This window comes from Xyrauchen texanus, chromosome 3 (genome assembly GCF_025860055.1).
Source record: "Xyrauchen texanus isolate HMW12.3.18 chromosome 3, RBS_HiC_50CHRs, whole genome shotgun sequence".
Lineage (NCBI taxonomy): Eukaryota > Metazoa > Chordata > Actinopteri > Cypriniformes > Catostomidae > Xyrauchen > Xyrauchen texanus.
Genome location: NC_068278.1, coordinates 33310084 through 33330478, shown reverse-complemented (window position 1 = coordinate 33330478; position 20395 = coordinate 33310084). Strand labels below are relative to the sequence as shown.

Sequence of the window (20395 nt, the reverse complement as noted above, 5' to 3'; positions counted from 1 at the left end):
GCTCAAATTCCACCTGCAATCTACTGGCACATGCCACATATCTTCAGTATCACTCTGCAAATGTTACAATCCATAACAATCACATGCTGAACATCTGAAGGTCCTCTATCAGGTCAAAATGATAGCAAACTAACAATTAAAGGATTAGTTCACCCAAAAATGTAAATGTAATAATCTACTCACCCCCCATGTCATTTTAAACTGTATTACTTTCTTCTGAAGAAAACAAAAGAAGAATTTATTTATTTATATTTTTTGTGCAGAAGTTTTAGGCACTTGTGAAAAATGATGCATAATGTGGATGTCTTCAAAAATAATGGCAGAAATAGTTTTCACTAGGGATGCACCAATACCACTTTTTTACTCTTCTGATCCGATTCCAATACCTGAAATCTCAGTATCGGCTAATGCCGATCCCGATCTGATACCAGTGTTGTTGTTTTTTGTATAATCAGTTTAGAATATCTTTACATTATTGTGTGGGACTAATTGGGGTTACTCTGTAAATACACAGAGAAACAAAAACCTCTAATTACACATTATTTCAATATAAATGTATAGCTTATTAAGAAAAACTTTTTTGTTAACTTGTCTACTGGATAGTGTAGCAGCAAAATTAACAGTAATTCGGGCGCTTCGCATACTATATATGTACTTATTAAACACAACCTTTTTTTGATTCACAGAGCTATCGTTTGTCTTCAGGTGGCTTTGAATAAAATGCACAAGTCAAATGAACTACTTTAATGCTGTTTTTATTGTTCTTTTATGCTATTTTTGAGCTTGACAGTAACGAACATGACTAACATACAGTATTGGATTTGGAACGGGCTCGTCGGACCGATACCTGATCCATCCAAAAACGTCAGTATTGGAGCAGATAACGATCCAGGTATTGGATTGGTGCTATCTCTACACCAAATGCAGGTCAATTTTCTATTTGGCAGGTGAATTTCACAGTGTCACATGCCATTCTGACAGGTACTTGTAAAATAATGTAACATGTTCCAGTTTTGTCCTCAAGGGGGCTCTGTAGTGGGGCTCAAAAACCGCTGCTCATCGATAGTCTCAGTTAGCTGTAATTCTAGAAGTAAAATAGGACAATGTTCAGGAGCGTTCATGCCATCGGGGTGAAGGGAAGAGTATGTTTTAATAACCCAAACACCACACATACAAATTCTCTGGTAATGATTGCATTCTTAAACAGGAACCTGAATGATTATCATGATGTTCAATTTCGTTTCCTGTACTATCATTAAGCACTGCAGCAACCCTCACTTCTGTGTATCTATCTTCAGCGCTAGACATAAAGCTCTAACAGAGTAAACCAATTCCCAACCAAATTACTCTTTTGAGCCGGTTCTTTTTAGTGAATCAACAACTACAGCGCTACCAGTTTTGTCCAATTCCTAAACTAATGACTCCACGAGCCAACTCTGTTTAGTGGATCAAATAATCAGTTGGAGATGACTGAATTAATTCACTACAAATAAACCAAGAACTGTTACTGTGTTATGTGTACTTAAGGCTCAGGAGACTCATGAGTGTTAGTTGCTGGTTGTTCGACAACATGTAATTTAAAATAAATATTTAGATCTGTTGGAATAAGGAAATAATCTGGAAAAATAATTTTATATGGCCTATCTGTAAATTTAGTTATTTCATAAATAATAAAATAAAGAAAATACAATATTAAAAAAAAAACTGTTTAATTTAAAAAATGCTTACAGTATTGTTTGCTTGTCCCTCATGTCTGTAATATACATAAAACTAAATTGGCTGGTAAGAAATCTGACTGGTTGACAATTTTTTTTTTCATCTACCAGTCGGCTGGTGGGATTAAAAAATAAATTTCAGACCCTGGGTGTGGGAGAGATACTGGCAAACTGTGTATCTCTTCGCATCGCCTGAAAATGCTCAATCACTTTCATCTGAACCACTGTCAAAATTGAAACTGCGCAAGAGAGACCAGTGCGTGCTCGATAGAGACTGAGAAGGGCCTGGTCATTCAGCAAGCTGCAGCCAGGTATACTTGTAGAGAATGGACAACAGCCAGAGAAAATAATAGTTTTGAAATTTTAAACTTCAGCAAATTAAACTTCAGCATTCAATATGTTTTATATCTGTATTTATTGTGTCTGTATTGTGTTGTTATTTTAAACTTGGCAATGTACACTTAAGTTTATCTTGCCAATAAAGTTTGATATGAATTGAATCTGCCCATTTGATCCTATTATTTAAAAAATGTCTTTATGTCTTTAAATTACAGCATGTCCACTAGTTTTTATTTTATATACTTGTATAACATATTTATACCTTGTGATAACTCAAAAAAAAATGAAAATTTTACCATGTACATATTTAAATAATTAAAGGTGAACACAGTAGTTGACTCCTAAAGAAATGGATTCTAATTTTGCAATATATTTAGGAAATCATGAGCATTCACATTATATTTAAGACTTCATTTATATCAGTAACCTTATAAAAGCTGTTTTATTCTACACAGAGAGGGTCTGTGCATAGGGGCTTCCATGTTAGAATCACATAACCAGCCAAATACTACTGGCTTAATCTCAGTATCCGTCCTGTAATTTGACACTTTCACTCATTGATTAAAGTAATCATGGCTGACTGTGAATAGTAAATTTCTACAATGCATCTGAAACTGAAAATTATTTAATGATGCTGCATCCAAGCCGCTAGGTGTCAGTGTTAGTCCAAGATGACTCAAAGACAAAAGTTTCGGAATGCACCTTTAAAATAAGTGATGACTAACCAATTTCTTGCAAGTTCTTTGAGACAAAGTATAAAGTACATATAGTTATGATAAAATTTTTGCAATGTTCTTTGCAGTGGATCACGTACCATGATGAATCGAGATTAATCACAGAAAAATGTGTGGTTAATTAGTTTAAACAATTTAATCGATGCAGCCCTTATATACATGTTATATACCACACATTTTTTGCATTTCCACATGTCACGTAAAGTACGTAACAATATTTTTAGGTTAGAGTCGGAGCACAAATGAGAAAGAAAGAGGTAGTTTGGGTTGGACTGTTTGACTTGACAATGATTTACATGTTCCAGAAAAACTTTTATTCAAGAGAAATAACAAAACAGTCTAATCGAAAGCAACATTTTCTGTTAAACAGCCTAAAATGTTTTTCAAAGATTAATGTTAGTCTTGTGGGATTTTCAGGCTACCCTGCAGGCCTGTTGAGCATTCTTTTGTTGCCTCTGTTTGCTCAGTATTCAATAGAGCAAAGAAGAGAGACAACGACTGATGAGGAGCGCACTTCAAAGTGCCTTTCATGCCAGACTCTCCTCTTTCTCTTTCTCTGGCCTGAGAGTGAGGGTAGAGACTCTCTCAGGCCACGCTCTTCATGCAACATACAACTGCAGATTCAAGGAAGGAAGTCAAAATAACTCCTGATTAGGAGGACACAATGCCCCCTGACCCTCTCTGTGTTTTACGACATACTCCAGTTTGGCTCTGATACAGCCACTAGCCTAAAGTGTGTATCTGGAAATCTGTAAACATATAGCTAACCCAACATTATACGACTGGCCAGAGTAAATGCAATGAATGAATGGGGTGCTTGAAACGCTTAAAAAACGAATCTGCAAGCAACGTGGTCACAATCAAACTAAAGTAAATAAACAACTGATTTAGTCTAACTAAAAGGAGTGATATAGTGCTATTCACTCAATGTTAAACAACCATAAAACTTATTCCCATTCCTTCTTAGTGAGACTAGCAAGACTGTAGGTCACCTGATATAATAAATTTTCACCATACCAGCTACACTAGAGCAATTTGGAATGCTCTGGTAAGAAAAACACAGAAACTCAGGATCAGTAAGAAGTGTCATTGGCTGGCTCAGCTTGAAATGAGACCAATGCCCTGATGCTACAGTCTATTCGGTTTGTTCCAACCTCACAAATCTGTTTTTACATCACTCAAATGAATCAAGATTTGTCTTGGTGTCTTGTTTGTTTCTTATGTACTTGAGTAACTTTTAAAGAAATGCCCTTTGTTATTAACACATGTAACCAATCAGTGCTAATGAGTGCAACCCATTTACTATTTGTGCTTTTGTCAATAAGCAACACAAGTCATGTGGCTTAATCCCAAATATTCATAAAAGTTGACTGACATTCTTATTATCCAAGCTTAAAATAAAATACATTTTAAATCCCCTTTTTCCCCAATTTGGAATGCCCAATTCCCACTACATAGTAGGTCCTTGTGGTGGCATGGTTACTCACCTCAATCCGGGTGGCAGAGGACAAGTCTCAGTTGCCTCCGCTTCGGAGACCGTCAATCTGCACATTTTATCACATGGCTCGTTGTGCATGACACCACAGATACTCCTAGCATGTGGAAGCTCATGCTACTCTCCACGATCCAAGCACAATTTTCCATGCTAATCATGACCACGAGTAGGCTACCCCATGTGACTCTACCCTCCCTAGCAACTGGACCAATTTGGTTGCTTAGGAGACCTGGTTGGAGTCACTCAGCATGCCCTGGATGCGAACTCGCAACTCCAGGGGTGGTAGTCAGCGTCAATTCATGCTGAGCTACCCAGGCCCCTAAAATACAATTATTAATTAAAATGTCAAAATTAAAGGACACATTTTACAATACAGTGCAATTGCATGAGTACTGAGAAATACTAATAAACAATGTAGGCCAACTTACTTTCATTTGTTACCGTTTTAACATCTTGTAAATACACATTGAGGTTGTACATTTTGTACAAAATTAATTATTGTAATGTTTATGCTAATATCTTTTACAATTAAACTATTCTGTAAACTGTTGCCTCAAAAGTTAATTTGATGGTCGTGTAGATTCAACAGCAGCTCTAATGGACATATGATCTTATATAGACCAAACAAAACGCATCCTCGTTGAACCCAGAACTAGCTTCAGTGTGTATAATTGAACCTCGGGCACTATGCGAGTGGCACAAACAGCGGGCATCCGCTCCAGTTCCCATAGCTGCGACTGTCAACTCACAGCCAAACAATGACAGCTTTCACTGGCGTTTGTGTAGATGCTTCCTACTTTCTCCCAGCACAAACTTCACAGCAATTCCACAAATCCAAAACATCTACAACATTATTCGCGTCGAACAACGTATATTGTTATAAACAATAACATTAACAACAACGTTTATTATTATTAAAATGAGAAGATACATTTTAAAAGCACCGTGAAAGAACTACTCAGTGCGTCCGCACCTGTAAAAGACATACGAGAACACTTACCTCAAGCCATACAGGAGTGTATTGTCCTCAACTTCACAATTTAAAGTTTTCAAACTGCTTGCGCAAAGTATCCTCTGTCACTTTCTCTGACTAACTATCGGTCGGGGTACGTCCGTGTGTAAACTTAGTTTGACTTGCACCTGTAAAACGCGGATATTTTGAATGAACATGGTTGTGAATGCCCCGCCGGTGCGAATTTCAGATGAACGCTGTCTTCAGCGGCGTGTGTGAGGATGACCCTGTCCCCTACCGCGTGCATTAACCAATCATATTACGGTGAAGGCCTGGCTCATGAATATTAAGTAAGCTACTTCACTGAACGCCGCAGGAAGATAACCTGGCACATCAGCGACATAATTAATATTCATGAGTTAGGACTGATAAAGAACTACAACAGAACAATCATGTGTTTAGTAGCCACGCAGTGTCTCAGACTGGTTTGGCTAGAGGCCTTATTAATCATCTTCATGTTCAGGCACGTGCAGTGATCTGCCTGTAAAATTACAGTGTACAATATTTACGCAATATCATTATTCATTTACAACCATATTCCAAAATAACACTGCCTAATAGAAAACTGCCTAAACACAAAAATATGTAGAAAACATAGGCTACTGTATAAAGGTCTTGACATAAATAATTGAATTAAAAGGATGTTCTGTATACAGTAAACTGTTTTAGATACAATTTTGGTGAGAAGAATAGCATCTCAGATCTCAGACCTACACAATATTAGACAGCTGGTTTTAATGTTGTGGCTGATCGGTGTATGTCCAGACTACCTCTCTTCTTCTGCTTCTGATGCTTTAAAGTTTGTCTTACCCTGAATGCATTCAGTATGCATGAAAATAATTCATTTGTAACAATCTATAGTACCTGCTATGTAAAAAACAAAAATAACATGAATTATTAACCAGTTGACAAAAAAGGTCAATTTGTTGCACATAAAATAAATGTTCAGCATGTAGATCCTACTTTCATCCCATAAAATTAAACAACATATATGCTATTAGGTTATGTGCTATTTTATGCTATCTTAGATTCAGCCACTGTTAAAGGGTTAGTTCACCAGAAAATTTTAATTCTCTCATCATTTACTCACACTCATGCCATCCCAGATAAAAGTAAGGCACCATAAAAGTAATTTACAAGACTTCAGTGATTAAATCTATATCTTCAGAAGTTAAATAAGTGTGGGTGAGAAACAAATAAATATTTAAGTCCCTCTTTATCATAAACTTTCCTCCCTGTCCAGTGAAAAGAATGCAAATCACCAAAAACAAAGGAAGAAGAATGTGAAAGTGAACATTTATACTAAAAAAATGACTTAAATATTGATCTGTTTCTTACCCACACCTATCATATCGCTTCTGAAAACATGGATGTAACCACTGGTGTCTTATGGATTACTTTCATGCTGTGTTTATATGCTTTTGAATTTATATGCATTCACTTGCATTGTGAGAACCAACAGAGCTGAAATATTCTTCTAAAAATCTATGTTTGTGTTCAGCAGAAGGACGAGTCACATACATCTGGGATGGCATGAGGGTGAATTAATTATTAGATAATTTACATTTTTGGGTTAACAATCCCTTTAAAGGAACAAGTGAAAGCCCTTAGTCTGTTCTCTGCTTTGATGAACAGTGGTAATCTAAATACCCATATTATGTCAATAAAAAAATCGTATTAACACATTTGTGAAACAGGATGAACAGCCCTATCACTTCTGAACCTAAATCACTGAACACCCATTCTGCCCAGTCAGTGGAGTTAAAAAGACTCAAGTCAAGAGGTGTCACACCAAAACTCCTAGGATCAGTTGAAGTGCCCCTGGCAATTGACCAGGAAATGGAGAGGAAGTCAATCAGGGTGCCCACCCTTCCTGTCAGTTCTCCAGCAGGCTGGACTGAGTCCAAGGACCACAGACCAGAGTTTAGAAGTCTGTAGTTAAACCATACACTATAAGAGTGCCATCTAGTGGAGGAGATCTGAAATTACCCTGAATATATTCTACTACAAAACAGTGCATTACTGTAAGTTGCATCAAAACCATGCAAACAATTTTTCCTTGGCATAATAATTTGACATTAAATAAAATCCCAACATGAACACAAAACACATTCAAAGTACAGGTCCCACTGTGGACCCATTGCAGTTTGCGTATCGTCCAAACCGTTCAACAAATGATGCCATCGCCACCACCCTCCATCTGGCCCTCACCCACCTAGATAAAAAGGACTCATAAGTTTGAATGCTGTTCATAGATTTCAGCTCAGCATTCAACACAATCATTCCCCAGCACCTGATTGGAAAGCTGAACCTGCTGGGCCTGGACACCTCCCTCTGCAACTGGATCCTTGACTTCCTGACTGGGAGACCTCAGTCAGTCCGGATCGGAAACAGCATCTTCACCACCACCACACTGAGCACTGGGGCCCCCCAGGACTGTGTGCTCAGTCCACTGCTGTTCACTCTGCTGACTCACGACTGTGCGGCAATGCACAGCTCAAATCACATCATCAAGTTCGCAGATGACACGACCGTGGTGGGTCTCATCAGCAAGAACGACGAGTCAGCATACAGAGAGGAGGTGCAGCGGCTAACGGACTGGTGTAGAGCCAACAACCTGTCTCTGAATGTCGACAAAACAAAAGAGATGGTTGTTGTCTTTAGGAGAGCACAGAGTGACCGCTCTCCGCTGAACATCGACGGCTCTTCTGTGGAGATCGTCAAGAGCACCAAATTCCTTGGTGTTCACCTGGCGGAGAACCTCACCTGGTCCCCCAACACCAGCTCTATTACCAAGAAAGCCCAGCAGCGTCTTTACTTTCTTCGAAGACTGAGGAAAGCACATCTCCCACCCCCCATCCTTACTACATTCTATAGAGGGACTATTGAGAGCATCCTGAGCAGCTGCATCACTGCCTGGTTTGGGACTTGCACCGTTTCGGACCGCAAAGCCCAGCAGAGGATAGTGAGGACAGCTGAGAAGATCATCGTGGTCTCTCTTCCCTCCATCAAAGACATTTACAAAAAACACTGCATCCGCAAAGCAACCAGCATTGTGGACGACCCCACACACCCCTCACACAAACTCTTCACCCTCCTGCCATCAAGCAAGAGGTACCGAAGCATTCGGGCCCTCACGGCCAGACTGTGTAACAGCTTCTTCCCCCAAGCCATCAGACTCCTCAATACTCAGAGACTGGTTTGACACACACACACACACACACACACACACACACACACACACACACACACACACACACACACACCACACACACACGTGTCCTGAGTTGCACTTTAATTATTGTCACTTTATAACTGTCAGCTACCTCAATAACTGCTATGTGCATAGAACACTATCTCATAGTATGTTATGTTTACGTTTTTAGAAACTGTCATCTTTTTGCACTACTGAGTACTGGTCGGCGCTGCACTGTCCCTTACTGTGTCTATTGTCCTGTTCATTGTTAGTAATTTATTGTACTGTCCCGTACTTTTTGCACATGTTTGCACGTGCACTTTATATAGGTATGTTATTTAGTATGTGTAGTCTCATGTGATTCTGTGTTTGTCCTATGTTGTTTTATGTAGCACCATGGTCCTGGAGGAACGTTGTCTCGTCTCGCTGTGTACTGTACTAACTCTATATGGTTGAAACGACAATAAAAACCACTTGACTTGACTGTGTTTATAGAGAAAGGTTCAAATATTAGTACTGTATGCCTTTTACAGAAAAAACTTGATGTTTGTTTTTTTAAAGTTTGTGTGTTCATAAGAGAATGCAAATGGTAAAATGCACCCTATTTATACATTTACTTACAGTATTACAGCTATTTTTTAAATTCTTTCTGAACTTTCCATGCATTTTCTGAAGAAAAAAAGTTTCCTGCTTGTGTTTTTACAATGCTTTGCAATGATTCTTTCTAGGCAAACAAACAGACAGAGTAAAACAACAGAATGAGTAGACCATCATACAAAATGCCTGTTTATTTTGAGTATCGAAAAATGCGTGGTTTGTTTGTAGGATAGATTCTCTTTCTCCAGTTTTTATGGTCTCCGGGTCACAGTAACTAAGTTGAGTTTACACTGCTTCCGTCTGAACATCATTGTAAACTGCACCTCTGCCACTAAGTGGAATCATCTGAAAAGAGAAGAGAAGTTACTGAAGTGTTTTGACTTAGTACATTGTGGTCTTTCATTAAAGGAATTCACTCAAAAATGAAAATCCTGTCATAATTTGCTCACCTCATGTTGTTCCAAACTATATAACTGACTTTCTTCTGTGGAACACAAAAGGAGTTAGGCAGAATGTCAGGGACTGATTAACCCCTTCACATTAAATGTATGCAATGAAAGACTATCAAACTGGCTAGTCACTTCTTTTGTGTCACAGATAAAAGAAAGTCATATGGGTTTGGGATGACAAGAGGGTGAGTAAATGGGTGTTTAGGGGATAACAAGGCTATTTGTCACACAAGCATGTTGTCACAAAGGATTTATCTCAGTAACAATATGACTTGAAGTCATATTGTCAACTAGCAGGTTTTGTGTGTTGGTTTACAAAACAACTAGTTTAAATTAGAATATTTTTTGTGCATTTTACCCTCCGAAGTAAATTTTCACCACCACTATATTTTTCACTCTTGGGCGAATATAATCAAAACACACTGGCATATGCAGTAAGGCAATGGTCAACAACATTATGAAGGCAGATTTTTACTGAAAGGTTTACTGGAAAAATGTATTTTAGTTTGTTGTGTCAAATTCCTATCAGGGCAGGTTGTCGGGAGTGTTTTCAATGACATGCAATAAATGTGTTAATTAATTTATAAAATACAATAATTGTTGGCAATAACTGAGTCATTTTGTCCCTCACAATTGTTTTATTTTTTTACATTTTGCTAATAGGCTTATAAAAGTGGCAGACACTGAGAGGTGATTACTGCTTTTGGAAAAGGTCATGAGGCATTAGTGTATTACTCCCTGTTAATTCAGAGTCTGGGGGATGGAGCTTTTACTTCTATCAAGAGATTATGGGAGAAAGATTTGGTATTGGAGGAGGAAGTGTGGGCTAGGATTCTAAAAAAAACATCAAGTCTGCCTCTACAGCCGTGGCCAAAAGTATTGGCAATGACATACATTTTGTGTTTTGCAAAGTTTGCTGCTTCAGTATTTGTAGATTATTTTTTCACATGTTTCTATGGTATACTGGAAAACAATGATGAGTGTTTCATACGTTTTATAGGCTTTTATTGGCAAAAACAATATTTACAGTGTTGACCCTTGTTCTTCATAACCTCTGCAATTTGCTCTGGTATGCTGGATATCAGCTTCTGGGAAAATCCTGACTGATGGTGATCTATTCTTGCCTTATTAGTGCTCGGATTTGATCACAATTTGTGGGCTTCTGTTTGTCCACTCGCCTTTTGAGGTTTGACCACAAGTTCCCTATGGGAGTAAGATCCGGTGAGTTGACTGGCCACGGATCCAAAATTTAAATGTAATGATCTCAGAGCCACTTCATTATCACTTTGCCTTGTGACATGGTGCTCCATCATGCTGGAAAATGCACATATCATCTCCAAATTGCTCCTGAATCATTGGGAGAAGTTGCTCTTGCAGGATGTTTTGATACCATTCTTTATTCATGGCAGTGCTTTAGGCAGAATTGTGAGAGAGCCCACTCCCTTGGATTAAAAGCGACCCCACACATGGATGGTCTCTGGATGCTTCACTGTTGGCACGACACAGGACTCATCATAGCATTCACCTTTTCTTCTAAGGACTATAGATTTTCCAGATGTCCCAAACAGTCGGAAGAGGGCTTCATCAGACAAAATATCTTTGCACCAGTCTTCTGCTGTCCAATTCTTGTACTTCCTGCAAAATTTCAGTCTGTCCTTGATGTTTTTTTGGAGAGATGTGGCTTTTTTGCTGCCCTTTTTGACACTAGGTCATTGTCCAAAAGTCTTCGCCTCACTGTGCATGCAGATTCCCTCACACCAACCCGCTGCCAATATTGAGCAAGCTCTGCACTGGTGGTAGCTGACTCTGATTCCATAGCTGACTCCTCAGGAGGAGACGGTCCTGGCGCTTGCTGGACACTTTGGGACGTCCTGAAGCCTTCTTCACTGCAGTTGAACCTCTCTCCTTGAAGTTCTTGATGATCCGGTAAATGGTTCTTTCAGGTGCAATATTCTTTGCAGCAATTTCCTTGCACGTGAGGCCATTTTAATGCAAAGCGATGATGGCTGCACGTCTTCCTTTAGAGGTAATCATTGCTAAAAAGAACACAATGATTGGAAGCACATCTTCCCTCCTTTTATAGCAAACAGTCTGCTCTTAATATCCAATCAGAATGATAGAGTGAAGTGAATCAACACCACAACAACTGAAGCAGAAAAATTTGTGAAACACAAAATGTATGTCACTTCCAATACTTTTGGACACGGCTGTAGAGATGCAAGGGTGCGCTTTATGCAATTTAAGATTTTACATTGATTCTGTTGAACCCCCTCTAGATTTTATAGGCTTCACCTTAAAGACACACCCACCTACTGGTGATACCAATCAGAAGATAGGGATAAACCCATTTTTTTGATGGTGTGTTAAGATCCAAGAATTTAGGAGTTTTATGTGTGTCGTATTGGGCACTCATATTCAGTGGTGAATTCTCAGGGCCAGAAAAGCCTTCTCTGCTGCCCAAACATTCCAAATAATTAAATATTTTTCATCCTTTCATTCTCAGTCACCTTTATGCCTGTATATTTTTAATCACTTTCCACTCTTAATTAATCTACAAACAAATGGAGAAAAACTGTTTATCCAGTCAGAATTTATTCCTTGGTGCTTACAAGCAAAGTGTGACAACTGTTTCACAAATCACGTGCCCAAAGCCATGCTCCTTAGCTGAAGCAGCACCTGAGTTTGAGCTCCACCCTGTCAGGTTTTCAGAATTTCTTCAGAATCCCTCAACAGTGCAGATGAATGAGCAACTAAAGTCAGATTTTCAGATTCATCAGCCAATCAGATTGATTTATTTGTTATTGGTGGGTGTGATATTTAGAATATGTCCCGGTCCAGGCCTTGAGTAATACAATCATGCTTTAAGTTATGTACATAATTTGAAAGCGAAGAGTGCAAGATCTTGTTGATGAGCTGGCTGTCATTACTGCCAGTATAGCCATTGAGAAAGAGATCCTTATGGATTTAAAAACCTGAGATGTTCTGCATGACGGTGTTATTGCTTAATATATTAAACAGGAAAGGAGGACTGAATTTCACTTTGCTTTTTGTATTGTTATAGCAACATCAGGAGTTTTCTAAGTGTAAATTAGGCTACTTGAGCATTCAGTGTCAGATAAAGTTTTGATAAGTAGTGCTGTGTTCCATTCAACTCGGAAAGTCGGATTTAAATTCCTACTAGGAAAAGTGCAATGGAATGCATCTTGAAGTCAGAATTACTACTTGTAGGCTTGTGCAGAAATTCATGATGTCACACAAACATGTCGACACTCAAGTGCTACACCCAAGTGCAGTTTTATTTTCAAACATGTTAACCAGTATCCCTAACTAAAAATGTGAATGAAACATAATCATAAACCTGGACCTAACTAAACTTGACCAAAACTAGACATGTCTTGACTATGGCTTGACAAGACTTGAAACAAAAAAACAACAGTTACATACACAATACCTGACACCAGACAATGGCAACACATGAGGGCTTAAATACAAGAACATGGGTAGCAGGTAAACAAGACAACCAATCACAAGACTAAACTATAAACAAGATAACAAGACTAAACGAACTATAACCAATGAAAAGACAAAACTAATAACAAAGTAATCAAACAATGAAAACAAGACACATGGAAAGGGGAAAACATGACAAGATCACATGAGGGAACAGGAAATCACATGATATGACAGGAACAGGAACTAAATTTGAAAATAAAAGGCATGAAAATACATGAACCAACAAAATAAACATGTGTAAAGGGGGTTAAGATGGGCAAGGAGGAGGCGAGAACTGGCTTAACAATATAAATATTATTTAATTAAATAAAAAGACACACACACACACAGGGCAGCTGCCTGTAATTCTCTCTCTCGCACCACCGTCCGCAGTCTGCCTTTATCACACTTGGAGGCTCGATTAGCATGATAAGGGGCCGGGTGTGTAGAATCACGACCCGGCCCTGCCCTCCACCCTGCCACATTCCTCCCTTGTTCTCTCCGGCCAGGAGTACACCCCCCCCCCACCTCTTTCCCTGAGGGAGGGCGTGCCTTACGCCCCGCCTGCCGGCAGGTCATCCCCACCTTTCTGAATCTGGGACGGGCTGGGGGAGGGAAATAATAATGATTAAAATAGGGGTACTTCCAGTAACAGTGTAGTACCCCCAACAACAAAAAAACACTATAAAATTTAAAAGAGAGGGAAAAGGCCAACGTGGAGCGGCAGTGGGAGAGAGAGAGGAGAGAGAGAGTGAGAAAAAACAGCACTTACTTGCCGGTTCTCCGATACGGCATAGTTTAGTCATCGGCCACTCCTCCATCCTCTAACGGATGATAGGAGAGGATCACGGGCTGATAGGAGTCTCCCCAAGCTCCAGACCACTCCAGGCGGTCGGCTAGGAGCCCCTTCTCCCCTCGCGGTCAGCAGCTGTTCCTCTGCTTCCAGGCGGCTGGGCTCCTCCGTCCCCCGGCAGATGGTGGTGGCTGCTCCGATGGGGTGGATGGTAGCAGCGAGAACTCTACTATGGCGTATCCCTCCTCCTTCCCAGGTTTCGGCACCAGTGTAAAGGGGGTTAAGATGGGTGTTTTTAAAATGTCAATTGGTATTATTAGTTAGCTGCGACATAATGTATGATGCTCAAATGCTTAGGTGTCTTATTCATTGTGAAAGTGTGTTTTCTTAATGGCATGAATCACACTGAAGGCCTAGACTTTAAATACATGGCCCGCCACTGTTCAAATTTAATTTGGCCCCAGACTCTGTATTTTAGGTGATGAGGCGGTCATCAATATAGCGAAGAAACACATAACAAATGTGTTTAAGAGGATGGAAGTAGGCTGGAGCTCCCCAATTTGTTAAATATTGATTCTATGAATCAACAACAACATTTTAATCACAAAAGAAGCCAAAAAAGGTGTCAGCCTATAAAAGATGTTCTCAAATGTTCACATGAAGTGTAAGCCACTGGTTTAGTGACAACTTTCCCCAGGTAGGGTGACAATATGCCTTGCTATTGGGGCATGTTGTCACAAAAGGAACTGTATCTTGTTATTCCTGGATTGTGAAAATGTCATATAGCTTTTTTGTAGTTCAGGCTTTAAGGTATGTGGCTTTGCAGAAATTGAGTTAAAAATAAAAAATAAACCTACTCTGAGAAATATTTACTAGAGTATAAAATGTGAAAACTAGCCTTGAAGATTTGTTTTGGGATGGGGGCGGGGGTAAACTATTAATTTAATACAATCAGATTCTGGCATAGGTTGAGCATTCCTGATTTTATTTAAGCCCAGCTTATTGTGGTCAGTAAGATATAAAATGGAATTAATTTTTATCAAGTTTTATCGAGTTCACCAAACAAATTGGCAGAGAGGAGGGTACAACAGTTTAGATGATTTATGGCATACTGACATATATAATGGGGTACACATTAATGAGATAAGCTGTGATCTGATTGCCGATACAATTGTGGGCTCACAGGAAAATTAAAAGCCAATATTAATGTAACTGGACAGTCACTGTATGAGGTGGAATGGAGAAAATCTCCCACCGAGTTGACCACCATCCTTCATGTGGACTGAAGCTGGGCTGTGACCCAAAAAGTGCCTTTAACTCTCTGATCTCTCTCATTCGCAAATGCACAAACAACATCAACAAACAAACAAACATAAACAACAACAGTCCACCCACCATCACAATATCTTTCTGTCCATCTCCCTTACTCTGTGAGAAAGGTGGGATCACGTCATGCTTTGCATCCTTGCTGTGTAGAACAGCAGGGAACCTGAGAAAAGACTGGCCACAAAAGCTCCAGCACGAATTCTGAATTCCCGGCCGCTCCACTAAAGGAGAAATCCCATTGACCGGAAGAAAATGCAGGAGTGTCCAGTAGGGTCTCACGTTATCAGCCTATTAATCAGGCAACCCTCCCACTGCTGCTCCCTTTGGTTCCTGACTTAGTCACACCATCAACCACTTTTCATCAGCCGTGAATGAAAGATCCCCAATCTCCCATCAGCCTCCAACCTGTTCTCAGATCCCAGAACATAACAAGCCAACTAATGAAAGGGAGTTAGCTTTTACAAAACAAGAAAATATACAGTGTGCCAGTCAATAATTTCTCAAACAGCATATTATCCAGTTATTAATTGTTAATATGGGTTAAAATGGCAATGTACCATAATGTGGTCAAATCAAATAATTACATTCAATTATAATATTAAAAAGGCCAAACTGGTAAAGTTCACACCCAAAACTATGGTCAAATGAATCACTTTGATTCTTAGCATAGTGTATAAACCCTAACCTAACCAAACCCATACCCAAACCTTAACCCTAATATCAAAAGTCTTAATATGTGGCTCATTTTTTCATGTGGCTGTTGCTTTTGTCATTGTTTAAAGGGATAGTTCACCCAAAAATGAACATTCTCTTATCATTTACTTACCCTAATGCCATTCCAGATGTGTATGATTTTCTGTCTTCTGCCTAACACAAACAAAGATTTTTAGAAGAATATTTCAGCTCTGTTGGTCGTTTTAATGCAAGTTAATGGTGGCCAGAACTTTGAAGGTCCAAAAAGCACATAAAGGCAGCTTAGACTCCAGCGGTTAAATCCAAATGTTCAGAAGCTATATGAAGGAAAAACAATAATAAGGTCCATCTTTATTATAAATCTCCACTTTCTTTTTCTTTTGTTTTTTGGTCATTTGCATTCTTCGTACATATCGCCACCTATTGGGCAGGGAGGAGAATTTTTGGTAAAAACTGACAAATAGTGATTTGTTTCTCACCCACTCCTAATCCCTTTTGAAGAATATATTTAACCACTGGAGTCTTGTGGACTACTTTTTTGCTGCCTTTAGTTGCATTTTGGAGCTTCAAAATGTTAGGATACATTTACTTGAATTGTATAGACTTGTTGTATGGACAAAGCTGACATATTCTTCTAAAAATCTTCATGTTCAGCAAAAGAAAGACCCATATGGGAAGGAATGTGGGTGAGTAAATAATGAGAGAATGAAAAATGATACTTCTTGTCTGTTTTTATCCATTGTCAGTTTGTTCTGTGTTAATGTGTGTGCGTATCTAAAAGTTTTCTATGTGCGTTCAAGCCTGTGTTCCTACCTAAGTCCAAGTTTGACCCAGGTGTCCATCAGAGCAAAACACCATCAAACTCTGCTGGAACACAAGGGCCCTCTCATGCCATGTAACAACGGCTGCACTCTCAGTGGCCTTCCAGTCAGGCAACGATCTCTTACTCTGGCTCCCTGAGCCCTCCATTGGCACAGCAGTGAGCACATTTACACAAGCTACACTCAAAACTTTGTTGAAACTATTCCAAACTCCTTCAGAAGCCTATAAACTGGAGAATAGTACGATGAAGAAATACATTTAATCTCTGGATCGGTGGTATGAGGAGATAATTTCTATGACACATGCAATAACATTTAAAAAAATATTACTCTTTTTTTTTATTATTATTTTAGCACAATAAATATTCCACCCCTTAGATCTCACAACACGAGTGAAATAAAGGCCTAAATTAAATGAGAATTCTATATTTTTTCCCCACTTATTTTTTAAAAACATTCAAACTTTTTTTAAATGCATGCACATAATTCTCATGTAAGTTTTGCTTAAAACAACAAAACAAAATAACACGACTATCAGCATTCGTTCATCAAAACAAAAATCAAAAGCAAAAATGTATAATGAAAGATAAAAATAGAAAACACACACCAAAAAAAAGGTAGAAAAGTAATGTACACATAACAAAAAACATAGGTTGGGATCTCACATAGCAACTAGAACAACCCAGTCTGCTTTCTCTTGCACTCTGAAGTCAACAGAATTATGGAAAGGAAGAATAAAGAAACAAAAGTTTCTGACTCTTGACTAAGGCCTTCCATGTATCTGTGAACAGATTAATTTGAAGTCTTAGAAATTGTTCTTAGAATTCTCAGAATTCTACTTTTTTTTTTAACATACTGTGTGTTAAAAATCATAACCTTATGGATACTTTCATGAAGAAGCTTTCGTGGTGCTGAATATCTGAAGGCCACTCTCCTTTATTTTGTGTGTCAGCGACAATATATATTTTTGTTTAAACTATTAATCTCCTCAGAGGTTCAGGAAATGTTTCCAACAAATACACCGTTCTATGTGTTTGTGTTGGAATAGATTATACATGTTCATTTATTTATATTTTCTTGAATAAATCAATTTATTCCAAATGACTTCGAATCCCACATGGCACAAAAAACAGTGTTTGATTTTTCTGTTCAGTGCCAGCTCACCCTTTGTATTGGTCCAAAATCATTAATCCCTAAGATTTAGTAATCCATTGGCTCAAATAGAAATATTATTTTATTCCCGGTAATTAGAGCAACTGTATATAATTGTTGTGTACTCTGTGGAATGCCTTTGGCATATATACACAGTAGCATAAGCAAATGCATCTTCGTTTGACTTTTCTTCCAAAGATATAATGAAAGTATTCTTAAACAGAATATGGTTAATTAACTTAAAATTATTTTGATGAATATTATCTGTCACTGGTAATATAGAAATGTATATGGTTGAAACTTCTACTAATAACGACCTGTGGAGATTGCCATAAAAGGTGCCGTATGCCAAAGCTGGTCTTCTAGTGGCAGAAAAAAAAAAGATTAGTGCAATATAAGCTGGTTAAGTTGAAAACAAGAGCTTAAAATGTTGTCTCATCCCGCAAAGTCCCTAATCACTGAGTTAGGAAATCTTTTTTGCAGCTTTGGAAGGATGTGTGTGAATTAGTTTCACACAGTCAACTCAAAACAAACAATGAGGTAAAGCCATGAAACACATGGGGCCAGAGTCAAGCAAGCACAGCAAGCAGCTGAAACAGATCCTTCAGATCCAACCTCAACAGAAAACCTCTCTACACATAGTTCAAATGCTTCTATTACTCTGATGTGAGGTTTTAAAACACCATGGAATTAAGCAGTCAGGTGTGGGGGCCTAAGCGCTGGTGGAATCTCTCAAGTAATGGAGAAATTTCTAATAGTGGAATCTGGGGGTGACCAGTCTCCACTGTGCTACCTCTGGCCAAAGAGGTTTCGCAGCTCTTACAAACATCACCTATAATGGTCTGATGACTGCACTCTGCAATTTAATTTAAAAAAAAGTGCTCGGAAACATAAACATTACATCCAGGACGATAAAAAGCGAGTGCAACTGCAAGCCCACTTTATAATATATACGTGTATATGAAAATATATTTAATTTACTTTGACAAGCAATATGATGATTGCATGATCCCAAAAGCAATTCCATTTGAGTATCTACTTAAAGATTTGGGTTGGGGTGGTGGTTAAATGTACCACTGCTGTCCGTTTTAAACACTGCACTTAATTCTTTAATTTTAGTAAAAACAGTGCACAAGAGAGCAAGACAGAACACAAAAGTGAATGGGTTTTACAGCCTGCTAAAGCAGTACTTTGACAGATTATGTAGAAATATTTGATATATCCCTAATCGGATTAGTGTGGTGCAATTTTGACTATAAGAGGGAAAACCACAGGCCCGATAAATGCATGATTGCAGAGCCATTCATGCGGAATAGGAAATCGCATAGTGGTCATGATGTATGAGGGGTATCATGAACTGAACACAGGACTCTGAGACAGCATCACTATTAGAGGTTGAAGGATTGCAAGATCATTATTTGTGAAAAAAAAAAGAAAAGAAAAATCTACTCTGGATATTAAGGATAAAACCAGGAATGGTTTCTTAATCCAATAAATGAATGGTACAAAACTCATTAATAAAGTAACAACATGATAAATTCTGCATTAACATTTAAGAATTTAAAAACATGTCTGGAGTTTAGATAATCTCTGATTTTTATCACAAGAAAGTTTTTCCAATCACCATTTCCATGTTGTCCTCACCAAGCAGTGACATCCCTCACATGAGAAATGCAGCTGTTTTTTTTCTTCTTTTTTTTTCAAACTGTACTGAACATTTCAGCTGCAACCAAGCAGAGAATGGAAATGTTATTATCTGGATGTTTTTGCAGTGGCGATGTGGTTGGAAATTAGGGCCAGAATCTATTTTGTTTCCTTTTCACTCTGCTGTTTGGAACAGATTTTACATAAATATTTAGGCATTGCTCCACTCGGTTCGGAGAATGGCTTTGATAGAGGATTACATATCCACTGACCACTAATTCCAAAACTACACAAATATTTTGTAATAAACAAATGACAAGAGCTCATGAGCCCCCATACTGAGCAGAAGGGGTGAACATTCGATTGATTATTACAGAATTTCTTGAACACTCAAAAGTATCACTGCGGATGTCATCCAAGATTTGTTTAAGGCTTGTACAAACAAACACATCATTTATGTTAGATCTCACTGGCATACTAAAAATGTTAGAACTCACTCACTTTAACATAATAATAATTAATAATATAAAGGAAATATTTACCATATTACCAAAGGCAAAGTACAACAGTGCCTGCCCACTTTTCAGCCATATGGGTTCCAGAATAATTTTCCCATTCATTTTTTGCATCGGCTTCTCATAAAGTCCTCCATAAAAGAATTGAAAGCCATGAACCAAACCAACAGACAATAAGACAAAGGTACAAGACTGTGTACTTACAAGACGTACAATCTTTCACATGGGCACAAACTAAAATCCCATGAAGCATTGCAAATTATGTAGTTGAATATCAAATTATGGGAATATATAAAACATATTGATTTTAGTTTGTTTATAATAAGTATAGAAACAATATATTTATTGCTAAATATTCCAATAAGAACAAATATATAAGTAGTTGAAGGGTGAAGAGACACCGACTCGTTGCATCATTCACA

At 38.4% G+C, this 20395-nt stretch overlaps 1 protein-coding gene across 6 annotated transcripts in view; it reads right to left on the bottom strand.

Annotated features, from left to right (window-relative positions):
- The window catches only part of arhgef28a (Rho guanine nucleotide exchange factor (GEF) 28a), a 109798-nt gene extending 104276 nt beyond the window's left edge, over positions 1–5522 (bottom strand). For 4 of the 6 annotated variants that reach the window (XM_052102174.1, XM_052102199.1, XM_052102189.1 and 1 more), the window contains exon 1: positions 5284–5521. The gene's annotated coding sequence lies outside the window, so the exon portion shown is untranslated. Of the gene's footprint in view, positions 1–5283 lie in introns of all 6 variants that reach the window. The other 2 variants (XM_052102222.1, XM_052102206.1) reach the window with 2 other exon arrangements.
- Between the last annotated feature and the right edge of the window lie 14873 nt (positions 5523–20395).